Here is a 20,824-nt window from a genome sequence, read left to right on the forward strand (position 1 = left end):
GAGGAGTCTAAGCCGCTTCCTCATCCTCGCTGCCTCCTCCCTCCCTTCCACACGCATTAATTATTCCCAGCAGGCCTTCCCACTTCCCAGGAACCCACAGATCCAGGAGAAGTTCAACACGCTGGCTCTGGGCCACTGGGTTACACCCAAGGTCCCCTGGTAGTATCCCTCCTGCAGGGGAAGGAGAAGCAGCTGGGATCAGGCTCCAGCCTCAGGCCCGCAGACCCTTCAAGCCTACGCACCACACGGGCATCCCATGACTGCTGCTGAACAAATGAATGAAATCCACTCATTTTAAGTGAAAACTGAAAGTGACACTCAAGGAACACCACACTCCTGTCTCTCTCTGCGACATCGCTCCTCCAACTGCAGAGGAAACGCAGCTCCCTCTGCCCTGTCGTCTCTCTCCAGCCTGAGTGCTGGTGGCTGGAGAAACCCCTCACTGCAGGAAGGTCACCATCTCCCCTCTGGCTGTCAACAGACCCTCCCTCGGACATGCCCCGGGAGGCCTGGGAGCCCTGCTCAGCTCCAGCCTGGGGGTCCAGGCCATCCTACCTGAACCACCACGTGAGAAAAGCAAGGAGGGGGAATGGCAGGAAGCGCACCCGCTGCTGCCTCTCGCTTTCCCCAGGGCCTCAGCTCTGTCAGATTCTGAAGCATAATGAGTTTTGTTTCATAACAGTCTTAAATGAACGGGAAGGGGGAAGGGGATGACAATGATAAAAATCTTAATTAAAAAAATTCCGACAGGCATAGAGATTTTTCCGATTCTAAGATGTGATCAAAGTCTCTCGAGCCTTGAGCCCCCAAGGACCCAGCACTCACCATGCATTCACTGAGCGCCTGCTAGGTGCCCGGCATGATGTGGGTGCTCCGGGCGCTGCAGGAAGCAAACACACAAACATCCCTGGCTTCTTGGGGCTCCTACTCTAGGGGGGAGGAGACAGGGAAGGTAATGAGCAAGTAAACTACATGGGATGCTAGAGGTGAAAGTGTTTTGGAAACAAAGAAAAAGAGCTGATACAGGGGGTGTGGAAATCAGGCAGGCAGGGCGCAGTACTAAACACAGCAGCGAGAGAAATTCAGTGAGGAAGAGAGAGGCATCTGAGCACAGGCCTGAAGGAGGAGAGAGGGTGAGCAATGCAAAGGGGTATCTAGGCTCTGGAAGAGCAATCCAAGCAGAGAGGATGGCCTGTGCAAAGGCCCTGAGGCAAGAACATGCCTGGTGTGCTGGAGGAACAGCAGGAGGCCAGTGTGGCTGGAGCAGTCAGCAGGATGGAGAACAGCAGAAAGAAGAGTGTCACAGAAGCATGTGGAGAGGGGGCAAGGGGTCTCCAGGCGATCGTAAGGACTCTGGCTTTCAATGATGAAGGAGGGGGCCACTGAAGGGCTGTAAGCAGGGAAGGGACAGGTTCCCCTTCAATTCTCTGCCTTCTAGTCATTCTTCCTGGCGACCTCCTTTGACACCATTTAAAAAATACAGCTCAAAGCTCCCTCTCCTGCAAAGCCCTCTCTGACTAATCACTGCAAGTTCTAAACTCAAACAACCCAAAGAAAAACAGCCAATTCCCACACCTCCCTCCCTCCCACCCAAACAAATACGGGACCCAAAAGGGAAGGTGGGTAAGAAGATGAAAGAGAAGAGGGGATACCAGGGATAATATGACAGACAGGGGCATGGAGACACATGGACAGTACAGCGAGCGCCAAAGGGAGACAGACCAAGCTCCATGGGCTCCCTACTCTCAATCCAGTCCCTGCACCTTGTTAGGTCCAAAGCACCAGCACTCAGTCTCTTCAATCCCTGCTACCTGTGGCTGGCCTGACACCAACCAGAGCAGGCACTCGCTCTTTGCACCTCTCTACTCTTTATCCTGATGTTAAGTGGAACTGGGAAGCAAAAGATTACCCCTCCTCTCTGAAGTGCAAAGGCAGGGACCCCGCTAACGCTAACCAGGCAAATCAGAGATGGAGGCAGAAGGTCTCTTGTTATTAAATCCACATCAGGGATCACCAACAGATGCACTACAAGCCACCAGACCACCTTACCTGGTCAGTCTATAAAGTGAGCTGCGACCACACAGCCCCAGTCTCAACAGCACCTTCCATCCATGGAACCTCCTTCCCCAAACTGTCTGCACACTCACACTCATCCCCCAGCAACCACTCACTGCAGAGGAGAAAATAAAGCCCAATTAAGGAAAGGCCAGGGAAGCCCAGGAATAAGCTAAAATTAGTAGAAAAGAAGTAATAAATTAAAACAATTAACTCAGGTGATAAACTGTAGTAGCTAAGAACATGGGCTCTAGAATGCATGGCACAGCTCTGCATTAGGACCGTGGACAAGTGACCTGTCTGACCTTGGGCAAGTTATCTACCCTCTCATGCCACAGATTCCCCACCTTTAAAACTAGGATCATTGCCCAGCCAGGCGTGGCTCAGCGGTTGAGCATCGACCTAGCATCTAAGAGATAGAGGTTCAATTCCCAGTCAGGGCACATGCCCGGGTTGTGGGCTCAATCCCCAGTCGGGGCCTGCAGGAAACAGCCGATCAATGGCTCTCTCATCATTGATGTTTCTCTCTCTTTCCCCCCCTCCCTTCCTCTCTCTAAAATCAATAAAGATATATTTAATAAATAAACAAAATTAAATAATTTTTTAAAAACCAGGATCATTATCAGTACCTATGCCCAGGGCTCTTAAGAGAATCAAAGTTTCTAGAATAAAGCACATAAAAGAATGTTTGGCACATGGTAAGTATAGTATGAGTGTTTTCAAAGAGAGAAAAACACTTTTTAAAAAGGAAAGCTTCTTTCTGAAACATCTGAGAAAAGGCCTACAGCTTTATTTATGTGCATAATGCATGCATGAAAACAATCACTACTGATTACTATTTTCAACTCTGAAAGTCCTATTCCATACTTTTAAAATATTAATAAAATGCTTTGCACAAAGACATTTACTGCATTATTTATAAAAGTAATTTATGGGAAATGACCTAATATCTGACAGAAGAATGCTTAAGTAGATTAGGAAAGTCCTAAGAAGGGGTTTTTGTGCAGATATTAAAAATCACCTAATAAAGAAATTTTAAAGACATGAAAAATACTTATGAGTCAAATAATAAAAGACACAGAATTAGACTTCCCTTTCAGCTATTATGACCTAACAGCTATTAAACTAACTGGACTCCTATACAGAACAACAATAAAAGGCAGATAAAATACAAAACAGTAATAATAACAATAATAACTGTGTGAAGGTATGTGAGTACAAGAAAACAGCTGGGACTTGAGGGACCAAGCTCCGAGAGGAAAGGGAAGCTCAGTGAGGTTATATCAGTAGCTAATGTTTCCCCTCAGGACATATTCCGATCTGGTAGAAGGAACATTGAGGTAAAACAGACAGCAGCAAATTAAAGCTTGCAGCAGCTTTCTTCCTAGGCTGAGAAGATTAAAAACTGGAGTTTAGGGCAACGAAGACATCCAAGATTTGACAGGCCAAGATACCAGAGAAAAGTAAACCACACAGAAGTGAACCCAGTGCTCTGCAGATTTCCCCTCAAGGCATCTGCTGACACCTAAGCCATGTGTGTAGAGGGCTAGACCCTGGCATCCAAGCAGAAAGAGGCTGTTAAAAGACTAAAAAGTTAAGCAGAGATTTTTGGGGTTCACAGTGGCAGGCCTACCAAATAGGAGGGACCCTAACAAACACCCACCCAACAAGTAAGGGCAAATCAAAAATAGATCAGCCTTAACTGAATCAAGGTGATGCACCATCCTGAGCCTCTACATTTTCCATGTAAAATGCCCAGCATTCAAACAAAAATGACCAACTATTTCAGCAAATAGGACCAAACCAAGAGAAAAACAAATCATGAAAAACAATCCTCTCAATAGAGGAATGGAAAAGATGTGGTACATATATACAATGGAATATTACTCAGCCATAAAAAAGAATGAAATCTTGCTATTTGTGACACATGGATGGACTAGAGGATATTATGCTAAGTGAAACATGTCAGACAGAGAAAGACAAACATCATATTATTTCACTTAGGAATATAAAAAAGAATAAATGAAAAAACAAAACAAACTCATAAGTATAGAGAACAAACTAATGATTGCCAGGTGGGAGGGGGTGGGAGGATAGACAAAAACAGTAAAGGGGATTAAGTACAAACTGACAGTTATAAAATTAGTCATGGGGATGTAAGGTTCAACATAAGGAATATAGTAAATAATATTGTATGGTGCCAGATCAGTACTAAACTTATCATGGTGATCACTTCATAAGGTATATAAATGTCTAATCACTATGTTGTACACCTAAAACTAATATAATATTGTATGCCAACTATAATTTAAAATAAATTTTAAAAATAAAATAAACTCAAAAGAAAAACCATCCACTCAAAATTTTATTATAAATATAAATATATAAATATTTTATATATTATTTATATATAAATGAAATATTTACAAAAATAAAAACAAATTAAGAATTGAATACATGGGTTTGACAACAAATAAGAAACAGTAGAAAAGATGACTGGTGAACTGGAAGATAGGTCAGTAGAAAAAATTTTCATATTGAAGCACAGAAAATACAAAAATGAGCTTCAGGGACATGTAGGATACCAGAAAAGGGTCTGACATATATGTAGGAATCTAAGAAGAGGAGAGACATAAGAGGGCAAAAGCAGCATTTGAAAAGAACTGCCCAAGAATTTTCTAAAACTGACCCAAAAAAAGGAAAAACTAAGCCATGAATTTTGGAAGCTCTCCAAACTCCATGGAGAATACATACAAAGAGAACCACATTTATGCACATCATCATAAAACTGCTAGAAACAAAGCAAAAAAGAACAAAAATGCTACTTTCAAAGAAATCACAATAAAACTGACAGATGACTTTTTAATAGAAATGAAGGAAGCCAGAATACAATGGAATATCTTTAAAGGACTGAATAAAAAAAAGAGACAAGCTAGAATTCTATATCCAGTGAAAATATCCTCCAAATATAAAAGTGTTCAAACAAAAACTGAGAGAATTGTGACACCAGCAGACACCTTCCACTATACACACTGATACACAGTCACACATACACAAACACAAAACTAAATGGAGTTCTTTACAGAAGGTAATTACTCTGAGAGAGGAGCCGAGCATGATTATACAGGAAGAAATAAAGAACACCAAAAAAGAGTATATATGTGAATCAATCTAAGTTATTATTGACTTTTTAAAACAATGTCTTTTTGGATTTAATATACAGGGTGGAGCAAAAGTAGGTTTACAGTTGTTCATATGGAAAGTAATATAATAATCAATAATAATACAAGAATAAACCCTATTTCATGTGCTTACAACTGTAAACCTACTTTTGCCTCACCCTGCACACAGAGAGAGAATTATGATCACAAGACCTCAAAAGGTATTAACGGACATAAAAGGAGTCTAAGTGTTGTAAGAAGCTTGCATTGTCCAGGAAATGGTTAAAGTATTAACTTAGGGTAGGTTCTAAAAACCGAAATATAAAACCACACACACAAACCATCCAACTATGCAGATATACATATATATATATATACTAGAAAGAAACACAGTACTTTTTTAAGGGGATGTTCTATCAAGATAGTGAAATGATGACCGGTTTTCATTTTCTTTATACTCCTCAGCATTTTCAGAACAACTTTTTTCCTCCATGTTTCGTTTCATATAAAACTACTACAGTATTTTCTTGAGAGAAATGAAAATAGCCTTCATTGTCTTATAAAGGTCCAAAAAGAACAAATTCCTAGAAAACTGGACAGAGACCCTGTAATTCTGCAGCCAGTTATTGGCAACATTTGTTTGAGTGAGTGAGGAATGCTCTCATCCGCCAACGCAGACAGTGCAGGCTTAGGGCTCACCCTGTGCACCACACAGGGCTGGCTGCTCACTCACCGTGCTTGGTGTTAGAGAAGCGCTCCTCAAGTCGTCTCCCCATCAACAGGAGGAAACTTTAACTCAGGAGAAAGAATCGCTTCTGCTAGTGATTCAGGTCATCTGCAGTCTTTCCATGACAGAAATCCAAAGATCTTGCTAAATTAACAAATAATAGTCACCATGCAAGAGACACCTGCACTCCACCTTGCAGCATGAAAAAACGGAGCCCCAGAGAAGTGGTATTTCTTGTTTGGAAGGTAATCCATGCGACACAAGAATTACCATTTTTGAGCAACAATGATATTAGGGCTGATGAAGTGAGGTGAAGCCTTTCATATGCTAGTAGTGTGAAGACAAATTAATTTTTAAACTGTGAGGAACATTTAGGAAATATTACCAAGAACCTTAAAAATGCCTACCCTCTTCAACATAGTAATTCTCCTTTCCAGGAAATTTATCTTAAGAAAATAATCTGAGATGTGGTCAAAGATTTATGTACCTGGATGTTCACCAAAGCATTATTTATAATAGTAAAAAATTATAAACAAGCTATATTTCTAATAATAGAGACTAGTTAAAATAAATTATGGGACCCAGTACCTGGTATACAGTAGGTGCTCCATAAATAATTATTGAACATAGAATCTATTTAAGAGGATGCTAAACAACTATTTAAGAAAAATAGTTTCTAAGGAAAATATAATGAGCAATATATTAAAGCACATTCAAAATATCCCTAGTACTATTTTAAAGCATAATATCATAGCAAATGTTTATTGAGAACTTGCTCTCTGCCAGGCACACCCCAAATGTTTTACATGCACCATCACATTTCATCTCACCCAGCCGTATAGGTCGGTGTTGCCATTTCCAGTGAGTGAAGGCTCCTGGATACAAACTCAGACAGTCTGACTCCAGACTATACTGCCTAGAAAAAACTCTGGAAGGAAATGATTAAAATGCTAACAGGAAGGAATTAAAGACTATTTTAATTTGCTTCCTTGTACCTGTCAATATTTTCCAAATTCTCTGTAATTACAGTGTACTATTTGTAGTCTCCCTCCCCAAAAGGAAGTTTTTATGAACTACTCTCACTTACCATTTATACAATTTCAGTGAAAAAAAGTCTTATCTCTAATGAAGCTTTGAATCACATTTCCTCCAGGCCTTAAAAGCAGGAGAGAACGCTGTGTAAATCTGAGCCATGACATTCAACCAGGGAAAAGGGATGGGCCAAGAGTCTGCTCAACAGACTGGAGTCCATGACTTCCATTCCACAAACATGTCACCATCTGGCCTACACAGTGCTGATTTTTACGTTATTCTGCCATTAATTTCCCAATGATCTATCCAAGCAGATGTGACCATTTCAGGAAACAGAGGTTTAGGAAGTTGAAGTGACCTTCCCAAGGTCATGCAGGGTACTCCAACTCTGGTCAAAGGTCTACCCACCATGCAGGCCAGCCATCAACCATTCTCCCAAATCAGGAGGAAAATGGGGGTAGGGCTGAGAGCAAATTCAGGCCCAAGCACCTTCTGGAGGTGAACTACGGAGACTATGACCCACACACACCCTGCCCCAAACCCAAATACAGCGCTGAGACCCAGCCCTTCCAGAACTTCGCCCCTTCAGAAAACAAAATTATGGCTCTAGAGTTCTCAAAGCACTTGTGCATCTTTCATCTCCTTTGACTCAAAATAAACTTTCCAGCCAGTAAAGAAAGCCAAGGTACTGAGGATAAGGAAATGAGGCCCTGAGAATTCAACTGCCACCAATAATACCCGCAGAGGGTCGGTGTGGTCCCCTCGCACCATATCATAACAGCTACATTTCTGAACAAAACTCAGGCCGCGCTCACCAGCAGGGCTACGTGGGAGGCAGGCCAGGCAGAGGGGAAAAGCACCTGCGCCTGCAGTCACCCAGGTCCAGGTCCTGGGTTTAGATCCCTGCTCTGCAATTACTAGCCAGGAGACTTTGAGTAAGCCTCTGCATCCTCACCTGTGCAATGGGGGTAATAACGCCTTTTTCTTCTCGAGCTGCTTCGAGGCTTAAATGAGGTAAAATACAGGGGTGGGCAAACGTAGGTTTACAGTTCTGAGTATATGAAAGTTTACTCTTGTAATTTTATTTATTTCTTTATTTCTGCATTATTTACTACTATTTACCTACTTTTGCCCACCCCTGTATGTGAAATGATGGCACACATCTGTACTTAGCAGGTGGCTGTTATATTCTGAAATGTATTTTATCTTCAAGCATGCGCAATGAGGGGTCACCATGGCCAGAGCGCACTGCCTCACCTTCCTAAAGAAAACAACCCCCTGTTCTTCTCTAAATGTTGCCATCCTGGTTCCTTCTTAACTATCTCAAAGAGTCCAGATTGACCTCATTACTTCCCAGATTCCTTTTCAAAACTCTCTACAAGCTTCTTAAATTTCAGCCCCCAAAAGTGTCCTCAGGGAAGAACCTGGCAGAGGCTGGTAAAGACAGAAGGCTGAAGTCCAGCTTCTGTACCCCAAGCTTCTGCCCAGGGTCCATCTTAAGGGTTTAGAAATGGGATAACAGAGTAAGACGCACGCTGAAGGGAAACAGAGAGGGAGGGAGGGGGCAGGAGGGCAGCACACCAACAAAGAGTGGAAAGGGAGGGCCACCGAGCACTGGCCGGGGGCCTCAGAGGGCAAAGGGGTTGAGGGACTAGGAGGAAGTGAAAGAGAATTCTTTCCACAGTTTCAGAGCATCCACAATGGACAGAGAAATGGCAGGAGGTCCTGACTTGGCAAGATGGTGATGCTACTCTTTCAACATGCCAGAGCCTAAGAGTCCAGACCTCTAGCCCTCTTGCCCCTGTGTTTCTAGCACTTTCCTAACTGATCTCTTGACCTACAAGCTCAGCTTCTCCGGCCCATCCTCCACACCTCTCGGAGTAATCTTTCTAATACATAAAGCGGACCTGACCCCATTCCCTCACACACCGCTCCACACTAAAACCCTTCGGTGACTCCCACTGCCTACAGGATCAAGACCAAGGTCCATAAAGTACCACCGGGTCCTCCCTGCCCAATCCCTGCCCACTTCTCCAGCCCCATCACCTGCAGCGTCACTGAGAGCTTCCCATGTGCCAGGCCTCAGCTGGGTACTGGGGACACAATTGTAACTGGACATGGCATAAGGGTGAATAAGACCCAGCTTCTACCCTTAAGTAGCCAGAAGTCCTGTTGAGGGGACAGGCACAGAGAGGGGTTGTTGCAATGCAGGTGGACAGTGGGATGGAAGCCCAGGCTGGGGTGTTTAGGGCAAGACCCTGGAGGAAGCGGGAGTGAGCCAGGTGAGGGGCCAAGGAGGAGACACTCCATGCAGAAGAAACCTAGGAGCAAAATTTGTGAGCAGCGCTAGCTAACAGAACTTTCTGCACCAATGGAAATGTTCTATATGCTATCCAGTACGGTAGTCAATAGCCACTGAGCACTTGACATGTGGCTACTGCAACTGGGGAGCTGACTGTTAATTTTAGTTAATTTTTAATTAATTTATATGTAAATAGCTATGCGTGGCTAATGGCTACCATATTGGACAGCACAGTTCTAGAGCATTAAACTGAAGGTGATAGAAAATGAAGTTACACAGGTAAGCTTCGGAGTGATGATTCAGTAGGGCCAGGCTGCATGTGGCTCCCTGTACTCACCAGGCTATCTGCTGCTCCCTGCCCCTTGTCTACCTGGCAAGCCCCCACTGAACCCACACAACGCCACCCATGTTCCACCTCTCTCTGAAGACTTTCCTGGCTGCTCTACACAGTCTCTCACACTTACTACTTCTGAAATGCTCCTTTTCCAGGCAGGCACCACTGTGAATCATATTTATATGTTTTCATAACCACTCTCCACTAGGCTCTGAGCTCTTCTCTTATTTGTCCTGGTATTTCCAGCCACTGGTACAAGCTTGGCACACGGGAGGACTCCATAAATGCTTGATGAACAAGTTGCCAGCAAAGTCACAGTAGCCTGGCAGGGATAGGGGCGGGGCACTCACCTCTTCTAACAAAGGTGTGAGTCCCTAGCCTTGACCTTCCTTAGAATGACAGCTGGAGGTGAGGGGATGAGTCCGAATGAACATCCTGCACACTCTGCCTGTAACTGTCCACAGCAGGCCTTGGTGGCTCTCTTTTGCCCAGGTTCCTAGAAACTAGAGATCTAAACAGGGGAAGTAACTAGCCAGTTTTTATAGGCAGCATAAGCTAATGATCAGAAGCCAGTCTTTGGGGTTAGTCCTGGATCTGGGGGCCAGCTCCGCAACTCAGCACCTACGTGTTCTGAAGCTGAGTGCTGAAAGGCCCTGAGCCCACCGCCTCAAGTGGAAAGTGGCATCACAGCTGCCTCTTACAAATGTTCGGAGGCTGAATGACTAACACATCCGCACGGGGCCAGGCACACGGTAAGCTCCCTCTAAACAGCAGCAAGCGATTTCAAACCCTCATTTAAATACCCCCACAGCATATGCAAATTCCTGAGCCCCAAAATAGCCGCCCCTTCCGTGGTGCTCTCTGGGATGCAGGGGATATAATCCAATCTCTGGTTCACGATGTGTTCTCAAAATTCTTCTCGAGTTCCCCAGAGAAAATTTATTTTATTTCCCTGTAACTTTAAAAATTAAACAGTCCTTACAGGATTTTGGGGGTGGCAGGGGTGAGGAAGGAGACCATGAAATCCAACAAGCGGCTCTGAAAAGGTTACAAACTGATGGGAGAAAGAAAGGAGAAGGCAGCTGGAGGGGGTGCGCAGGGGGATGGAGACAATCCCCTGAGTTTCTGCTATTATTGAACACCCCAACTCTCAAAGCAGCCAGGCTGCCTCCTCCTCCACGTGGGCTAAGCTCTGTTAATGAGAAAGCGGCGCTCTGCCTGCATTACCACAATAATGATTTCCCCCTTGCATTTTTACACGCCTGCCGCTTTATCATAGCAGAAGTAGACATATATTTTCAATAAATCCCTTCTCCCCTTCCTCCTCCCCAACTCGAGCTCTCCCAGTAAAAGCTGTTCTCTCCGTGCCCTCCCCCAACGCAATCCCAACCCTGGAGCACAATGAGTTCCACTAATCAAAACAGAAAGAAAAAGAAAAATGGAAAAATCACAGCTGCTGAAAAACAGCATTCGCTACAAGTCAAAGCCCTCCACATTTTTTCCTGCATGCAGCACTTACTTCTTCAAGGACACAGCACCCCTCCCCTATCAGAAATCTTATGTAGAGTTGCTCGAAGGGGAGGGAGGAGGGGGCGGTGCAGAAATCTAATATTCACTCTCTTTCCTATTTTGACTAAGCCAGCACAGACAGAAATATAGATAAGCCCTTGAATAACTGATTTAACAAAATGTCACTTATTAAAAGGGATGGGGGATGGGGCGGCATTTGCATTTGAGAGCTCAGTTAAACCACCCCAGCTAAAGGCTGTGAGGCCACCAAAGCAAGAGGGAAGGAAACATTTCTCTAGTCTGATCTTCAGCGGCTGTAAGAACTGACCCCGGTGGCAGAGAGGCCTGGATTTCTCCTCCAGCAAGAACCAACGGGAAGAAAACCAAAGGCAAAACAAAACAACAACAAAAGCTGGTTCTTAAAGAGATAAGTATTTATATTGCACTAACTAGTGCCAGGCTCTGTGCTGGGTGCTGGGGGTACAAAAATGAATGACCCATTTCTGCCCTCCCCAGGGCAGTCTAGAAGGGGTGGAAGACACGCCCAGTGATAAGTATGCCAACAGCAACAAGGGCTGCAGAGCCCAAGTGTACCCCCTCCTGCCCACCCATAGCCCTAGTCCACAACCAGGTACACAGGGCCCTCAAGAAGGACTTCAGGAATGAGTGTCTTCGTGGTGAAACTGTTTGAATTCCACACTGGTTTATAAAGAAGCTCAGAGTCTTCAAAAGGAAAGAGGCCCCTAAATGTCCTACCTACTGTGGCTCCCCATGAAAACCCCTTGGCTACCATGGGTTCACCCAATTAAAAAAGAAAATTGAACAAGTCCCAATACTTAACAATCAGCCTCAATTACTGGTATCCTTCGGTTGGAATTTAAGGGAGCTTGCTATTTCCCATTGTGATGACAACACAGGGAACTCAAAGGACGCTCCTATTAAAACTCCCTGGGCATCAAATCCATCTTTTTTTCTTTTCCTCTTAAAAAGTCTTGCAAAGAAGTTAGGTTGGAGGCAATTTCCCAAAGGCGAGTAGAGGCCCTCAGAGCAGCCTTTGTTATGACAAAGACCCCTGAGGCCCTCAGGAAATTTTCCAAGGTAGCACACTGCCCAAGACCCAGTTATGTCCAAAGCCAGAGCCTAGAGACTAAAGGCTACACTATCTAGAAATGACCATGGATTGTCCTGGTTCCTCCACTGAGGGGCCCCACAGAAGGGACTGGGCTGAGAGGAGAAGGCTGATGGAGAATAGCCATGCGATTTGTTAAAGTCAAGTTTTGGCTTTAATTATGAGGCAGGCTTAAAGCTGTGTGCTCCAGAATGAGCCAGACGATTCAAGTTTTTTAAAATGTAATGCCCAAAACATGCTTAAATCATCTGAGTATTTCCAACTAAGGTCACTGGAGTTAAAGCCTAAAATTCCCAGATGAACATCTTGGTTTCCATGAGCTTTTGCATTTATCCTATCACATTCTTATTTAATAGTGTATAACATTATCTATCTGAGAGCGCAACAAAATTTGGAGACCATTCAAATTCTAGCATTAATCCTGGGCTTTGAATGCTAGCTGGTCCTGTGACTTCCTCCAGGTTAATCACTTATATTTTTTCAGTTCTACATCTTGAGCCTCACTGTCCTCAGCTGTAAAATGAAAATAATATCTACCTCCTAGTCACTGAGAAAATAGGACAAGCAACAGAGGCTTTGGACCTACAAAATGCTAAGTAAACACTAGTTATTTCAATGACGGCATCCATTTCCTCCCTCTCTGATTTTTCGTTATTTTCCCCTCTCTACGAAACCAGACTGATATCGGGTCCACAGATCTCTCAAAAGTGACAATTTGTATTTATTACACAAATAAATACAGAAAGTCCCGTTTTCCACAGGTGTGCAAAATCTGACTAACCGCCAAATCTAGGTGAGGGGCACGAGGGAGTTCATTATACTACGCTGCCTGCTTTCGTGTCGGTTTAAAGATTTTTCAAGATAAAAATTAATGTAGAAAGAAAGAAAGAGAGCCTCACCCTACTGAGCAGATGCCAGGATCCAATTAGTGAAAAGCAGGGGCTATTTTTTAAAACTGGAAATGACTTCCCAGGATATACAGTAAGATCTGCGTTCAGTGTTTGTTTTGCAAATGAAGACTGCTAAGGCCAGGGGACCACGGTCTGGTTTCTCCGGTAGGTTCAAGGTTCCCCTGCACCCAGTTCACAAATTAAGTTAGTCTGGCCCTTTGGGTGGACAGGTCTCAAATTCTAAATATGGAATCAGAGTTTGAACCTCTATTGACTAACATTTCACAGGCAGCACTCTGATGCCTGCCTTCCAACAGTAAGATCAGTTTCGTTAAAGAGATCACAGAGGACGTGCAAACCCCAAATAGAAAGTGGTTTCGAGGAGGGAACATCAGTGGGAGTGGACACGGTGAACAGTTTTTAGTAGAAGCTTTGGGAAATTAAGGGAAGTGTTTCATTGGCTGTCAGGTTTTTGTATCTGAAAAGGGGATCTGGCTGAAGATCAATTCACCTCGCTGCTGCTTGTTACAGTTTACATAGCACTTTCCGTACATTATCTGATTCCATCCTCACAAATCTAAGAGAGACAACAGATGGTATCACCCCCTTTTTGCAGATGTGGAAACAGGCTGAGTCTGACTTGTCCAGAGCAAAGATGGAGGTGGACCCCAACCCAGGTTTTCTGACTCTCTCCTCACCCATCTATCTCCCATGCAGACCCATGGCTGGCAGAGGAGGCTGGCAGTCTATGGCATATTTCTGTGAAAGGCAGCCTGAAGGAGAGGCAGACATTTGCCCTTTTTTTTTTTGGAGCTTCTTGTTCAAAATATATGACACAGTGCCCACCAACTTTTTAACAGGGCTGAAAATCACGGATGTCTTTTTCCAATCATAGTTTTCAAATAAATCTAACATGAGGCCCAAATTACTTTAACTGAAGAGTCTTTTTCCCAAGCAAAAGAATCTGCTCTCCTCTGTACTGCTCAGTAATGCAGTCAAATGTTCAAAAAAATGCAGTACAATTTTCTGATGCAGTCTTAACCCTTGCAGTCTCCGGCTGGAGTCAAGTCCTGAGCCCAAGGCCCTTCCCAAGGAGGATGCGGTCTCAGCCTGGAGAGGTAGAGCACCTCAGGGCCCTTGCACAGCTCCCTCACCTTCCCCTCACCTGCACCTGTACTCTGGCCTCGTGGAGGAAGTGTCCCTCCTCCAGAAAAGGCCAGGTCTTCCCCCACAGACTTCAAGGGCTTTTGCTCAGGTGGCCCAACCCATTGCTCTCAGTCAGTCAACCCCTCTCCACTGATCTTTCACATCAGCACACAAATATACCACCAGCACCCCCCAAAAGCCCTTCCCTTTACCACGTCCTTCCAGCTTCTGTTCCATTCCTCTGGCCCCCTTTCTGGGTTAAGCTTTGCCCAAAGGTTATCTGCACTACCAGTTCCTCACCTCCCATTCCCCTGCCAACCCCCTCTAATCTGCTCTTGCCCAATCCGTTGCTCCACTGAAACTGTTCGCGAGGTCACCAATGGCTTGCTTCCATTTTGTCAAAGCCATCGGTGATTTTTCTGGCCTCATCACACACACCCACATCCACATGACCTTCTCCCTCCAGGCTCCTTAGGACATGTCCGCCAGTCTCCTGGATTAAAACACCACCCCGATTCCCACATTTTCATCTCTTGCCCGGCCAGTCCTCTGGCACTGGATGCTGTATCAGACTGCTTGCTTAACATCGCCACATTGACTTGAACAGGCATCTCAAATTCAAAGGAGCCCAAACTGCGACAGCGTGGCTCTGCTCCCCTCCCTCTCTCTCCCCCATCTCAGCAAATAGCACCACCCATCCACCCAACTGCTAGTCAGAAACCTGTTATCCTAGATTCCTCCTCCCCACCCCCACCAAAACCATCAGCAAGCCCCAGCCCACTGTACCTTCAATGTGTGTCTCACACCCGCCTGCTCCCCTCCATTCACCTTCTGTCACCTCCTCACTTGACCTGCTCCAACTGCCACATTACTGTGCTCCCCAATTCCACACCTGACCCCTCTCTACCAATGTATTGGTTAGGGAGTATCACTTCTCACTGCAAAGTTTCTTTCTTTCTTTTTTAACCCTCACCCAAGGATATTTTTTCCATTGCTTTTCAGAGAGTGGAAGGGGGAGAGAGGGAGAAATATTGATGTCAGAGAGACACATCGATTGGTTGCCTGCCGCACATGCCCCCGACCAGGGCCAGGGATCTAGCCTGTAACCCAGGTACTTGCCCTTGATGGGAATCCAACCCGAGACTCTTCAGTCCTTCAGTCCCGGGGCCAAGCTCTAACCACTGAGCCAAACCGCCAGGGCTCTCACTGCAGTTTCAATGGCTTCCCACTACTCTTCGAATGAAACCCAAACCTTTCAAGGCCCCCAGAGCCCTGCATGATCAATCACCTCGGGTGCCCTCTCCCCTCCCCGTAGTCCGCCTGTGCCTCTTTTCAGTTGCCCCCAAATCCAAAGTCCTTCCACCAAGGCTCTCCTCTGCCTGGTGCCCTCGGTTTCCCCCCACCCCAACCCCCAGACAGGCTTTTCTAGGCCGCCTTAGCTAAGAAAGTCCTGGCCACTGCTCCCTGGGGTTTCATCAGAGCATTTATCACGTTTTGCAATATATATTTCTTTACATGTCAACCTCCCCTCTGACTGTAAACTAGAAGGAGGGGTGGGGGATGGGTAGAGGGAGATGATTTTATCTGTTTGAATTATCAACATATACCCGGAGCCTAAACTTAGTGCCTAGCAAACAATGGGTGCTCAATAAGTAACTGCCGAATGTTATGAATGAACAAGCCAGTCAGTGATGGCATGAAAATAACTGTTGCCGTCTATGAGCCCAGACTCATCGCTGTCATTTAAGCACACGAGTTCTTTTTACCCCTTCCTCTATAAAAAACAGCCCAATAGCTCAGCGTGTCCCACCCATTCTCAGCTTGTCTCCCAGGAGGAAAAAGCAAAAAGCATCCATTTCCTCAGTAAACCCAAATTAACCAGTAGGCCCTACAAGCAGCTGCCCAGAAAACTCGAAAATTCTTATAAAATATCACAGGGGCTTTTTGTTGTGTATTTTATTTAACTTGGGGGGGGGGGGTTTAAGAGAACCACGAATCAAACTCATGTTATCAAGCTTATTTATTCCTTAAAATACCACAGTAGCCTTGTTGAAAAGCGTGCCAAGAACAGATCCAGCTGCTCTTGTCTCCCTCTCCCCACAAAAGAAAGCAACTGTTTAATTTCCCCTTTATTTTATTGGTTCCCCTTCAACATGCACATTCAGAAATATTACTAATCCACAAGATCCCAGCTGAATCTAATCCTCTCTCCTCCCTAAATCACAGTTTTATGAAGTCAGAAATAAAATGAGCTGAATTCAACTGCTTTTACAGCAGGACAACCAGCACAAATTTCTACTGCCTGGGGTCCGAACCACTGGTCTGGATTCTTACTTTACATGTCAATGTTCAAAGTCAATAAAAACATCAAGAGCCTTTCCCCCAAAAATGCCCACAGTGAAATATGAGATATCCCAGAAGTGACAGTAATACAATATCATTACCATGAACCCTATAGCAAATATACAACCAATTACCCACATGTGAATTTTCCACAGAAAGTGGGTAAAACCACACTAGGCTTTCTGGTCTGCTCAATTAACCTTAGACTTGACCAAGCATAATTAGACAGGTGAACCAGCTGGCTGCAGGGGAAACTTCCAAGATGAACTGAAATTATTTTTGGTGCCTGGGATTATGTGCCACTCTCTATTAGCACCTATAATTGGGTATCAACCATGCACTTTTTTTTCCCAAGGCAGTGGCAGGCTTTCATAAGTATTTCCTTGCGTTGACTGTCAAGATTACCAGGCCACTCAAGAGTCTTTTTTGGAATGCCAAGGTACATATCCACCCTCTCCACGAGAAGACAAAAACAGAAGTTAATCAACTCGCACAAGTTCATGAAGCAATTTGGCCGTTGGCCCAGGAAGACACTGTCGAGACCTCTGGAGACCTCTCCACAAGACCGAGTGATAGAATTTCAGATGCGGATGGAACTCATGGATCAAACTGTGCATTTTTAATTAAAAAAATCTGAAACCAAGAAATGCTAGAAACTGGTAGCCTCCCCACTTTTGTGACATTTCCCCCCTGCTTTGAGCATCAAACAACCTTAAAAGTTTTTTGTCACTTTACAAATACTGTAAACTTGAGCCAACCACTGAATGCAAGACAATGTTAACACTTTCTGATTAATCAACTTTATGGTGAATCCTTATACTTTCCCCCCAAAACAATGCTTTTGATTATTACGACCAACCCAACCATCAAAGGATGAGAAAAATAATATTATAAATAAGCTTTGTTTTTGTGACCACACACTTTATTATATAAGCAGCAGCCCCCTCTTTTATAATTAATGCTCCTACCTCAACAAAAACCACAGGCCCAAGCGGGTTAAAGGAAGCAAAACTGAGTACTTTCCACACAGTTCATAGAACTGTTTTCACAGCAAGCTCACATAAATGCTATGTGATATTAACACATGCCTGCTCTGTGGAAGCCTGCTTACCAAGCTGTGAAAAGACTCGTGTTTACTATGGAACCTGTAAAATTAATCTCCTCAATGCCCATAAAGCAGACAGGAAATGCTCTTTTTTGAGATGTCAAGCTGGCTTCTCAACAAATCTTTGGCAAAAATGGACATGCCTAAAAGGGTGGGGCCCAAAGAGCTGTGTCACTCCCTGTATCAATTCCTATAAATCAAATCCTGACAATCACCACAATATTTTTAAAAGAATGAATTATGATTCATGGGCCTTCAAACCTTTATTACCACAGGAACATTCCCAGCAGAAGCGAGGAGGGGGGGAAAAGCTACCGTGACTTGATTAATGGCCAAAGCAAGACAATAAAATAAATCTCATAAATATAAGGGGGGAAAAAGACATGAATGACTGCTCTTGGCTTCCAGAGTAGGCATGTCAATTCCACTATCCTGGGATAAACACACATAAAGATTTTGTTTATCGTCCCAGCATATACACCAACCAGACACAGGTTTTGAGCAGGGGAAAAAATAATAGTTAATTTGTTTTAACTAATGCCTAGTTAGGAGCATTCGATAAGTGGCAATAATACTTAATTCCCAACTAACTCAACTCTCATGCTGCCAAATAACAAATTCTCAATCTGGAAATCTGATAACAGGAAGGAAAGAAAGAAAGCACTGTCCATCAGTAACATGCAGAGAAATATTTTTAAACCCATTTTTTCCCTACTAGAATTGAGCCTGGCTATAGAACTGCAGAAAGCATAACCAACTTCAGTTAACCACACTGCCTAGCGTTTACTCCCTGACCCTACTAAGCATGTCTGGGTTTGAACCTTCGGTGCTAAAATTATCCTGGCAAAGTTAAAACTCCCAGCATAATCCGGGTACCTGACAGCCAAGACCTACAACCCATCTGCAGAAACCAGCAGGCTGAGTACCAGGAAAATCGAGGCAGGGAGACGCAAAGACTGCTGGTTAACTAGTTAACTGCTGAGTACTTCGCTTGTTATCCTTCCAGTGGGCACAAAACCAGATCATCCTGACCAGACCTCTTTCTTGAAACCGTTAATGATGCAGAAGGTTGGTACCAACTGGGACAACTGGAAACTCCTTTCTTAAAGCTCTGCTCCAAGGCCTGCTAAAAAGTGCACCGGGCCGGCTTTCGGTAGGTAGGCATTTTTTTAAAGAGCTCTTCAGCCATCCCTGGCTCCGTCATTCCTAAGCATCACTTCCATGCACTCCACAAGACAGCCCAGGCCATGCTGTTAGCAACCGGCTTCAACACGGACGCTCGCTTGCCAAAGCCGCGTCTGGTCTGGAAGAGTTTCCACAAAGCTGGCTCTAAGAGGCCAGTCCAAGGCACACGGAGGAACCAGAAGTCATTTTCTTTTAGCCGAAGGATGGCAGGCGCACATGCCCCAGCCCAGTGCTGACCAGAGGCTGCCGGCCAGGTGCTCTCGGCCTCCGCCAGCGAATGGGTGGTTTTGTGTTTTCTATTATGTATTTCTTTAGATCACCAGCAACAACTTCCCAGTCTTCCAAACTGAAGTTCGGACTGGAGGGGCAGGTTTACCCCCTTACACATTTCTCCCATTTGGGTGGCCACTTCAACTTCTGGGGTGTACCCAGCCCCCAAAGAGCCCACAGGCGTGTATACATACATATATGCATCATGTCAAAACCCCTAAAAGGCACATCCCTAGGGTCCTGCGGTTTCTTGGCAGGAAGAATGAAGGCTTTATAACATCACAACATTCAAGTGCAAGCTCCACCACCACCCTGTGAGCCGGGTCTGCCAATTTTAGCGCCCATCGCACCCCTCCCCCTTTCTGGGATGCCGTGCAGCACAGAGAGGGAAGAGGGAAGAAGGGAAGCAGAAAGAAGGCCCAGCTAACATAGTGAAAGTAAAGAAGTGGGGGGAGACTTTTCCTTCCCTGTCCCCCCCCACTTTGTCCCCTCCCCTCCCCCCATCTTCTCACGGAGCATCCCCCCCAACTAATTTTTTTTAATGAAACTTAATAAGCTTCTTGCCTACCTTGGCTGTTTCTGCAACAAGTGCATGGGCAATCCGACAAGAAGACCAGTCTCCGCTTGGGGGGTGAGATGGGGGGCAAGCAGAGCTGGTGGAGTAATTTCAATATTAATTTATGTCAGAGCCGCCTTCACGAAGCGCTACTCACTTACAGTACTGCCCTCAGCCTGTAAACAAATATCGCTCCGCCAGGAAACATACTCCCCAGATGCAAGCCCCTCTCCCCAGCAGGGAACCTGGCCCTTCGCCCCCACCCCCACCCAACAGTGTGCTCCCCAACCCCGGTAGGAAGCTCGGGGTTTCCAAAGCACCAACCCACCACCTCCGCCACCACCCTAGCAAGAAACTTACTCGGTCCGTCTACGCCTCCACCCTCCCTTCAGGAAATCTACTCTCCATATGCATTCAGCCTCCCCGCAGGAAATCTGCTCCCCCCTCCCCCCCTTCTATATACATGCACCCCTCCCTCTCCTCCTCCCCAAGCGCCCTCCCCGGCCAGAAACTTACTAGCAAGCAAGCGTGCAGGCTCTCCCGATCCTGGAAACTTACTCCCAGATATAGCGCCCGCTAGCCCCCTTCCCGGCCCTGCTCCCCTTCCTGCCCTCCGCCGCAAGCGACTCCAAACTCTCCGCATCCAGCCCCTCTCCCTCCCCGGTGGAAATTTGCAGCGCGGGGCCGCGCGCGTGCATCCACCCTCCCCTCCAGGAAACTTACTCCCCATCTGCATGCACCGCCTCTCAGCCATCGCTTAGAGGGAAGGGGGTGTGCTAAGGAGACAGAAATACATATGTATCTCTCGCCCCTCCCCCGGCCGCAGCCCACTCGGGGCCGAGCCGCGGTAACCTGGCCTTACCTTTAGCATTGCTCCCCATCCTCGCCCCTCCCTTAACCCTCCTTATCCGCTCCCCGGCACCCCCCTTTTTTTCACCCTTTACCCACCCCTAGCAACCGTTCCCAAGCTCCTCTCGGTCTTTTTTTTTTTTTTTAAATCCAGGATGCAAATTCCTCCCCTGTCAGCAAATCGACTGTCAAATTATTTTCTAGCAAAAGGAGAAAGGCGGAGTGGGGTGG

The 20,824-nt window shown here is 45.4% G+C and overlaps 1 protein-coding gene across 1 annotated transcript in view; it reads right to left on the reverse strand.

Moving 5' to 3' along the window:
• The window catches only part of TRERF1 (transcriptional regulating factor 1), a 199,605-nt gene extending 179,676 nt beyond the window's left edge, over window positions 1-19,929 (reverse strand). The window contains exon 1 of the mRNA XM_087817396.1: window positions 19,757-19,929. The gene's annotated coding sequence lies outside the window, so the exon portion shown is untranslated. The remainder of the gene's footprint in view (window positions 1-19,756) is intronic.
• Window positions 19,930-20,824: the final 895 nt, after the last annotated feature.

Source organism: Miniopterus natalensis, chromosome 5, assembly GCF_054644295.1.
Source record: "Miniopterus natalensis isolate mMinNat1 chromosome 5, mMinNat1.hap1, whole genome shotgun sequence".
NCBI classification, from domain to species: domain Eukaryota; kingdom Metazoa; phylum Chordata; class Mammalia; order Chiroptera; family Miniopteridae; genus Miniopterus; species Miniopterus natalensis.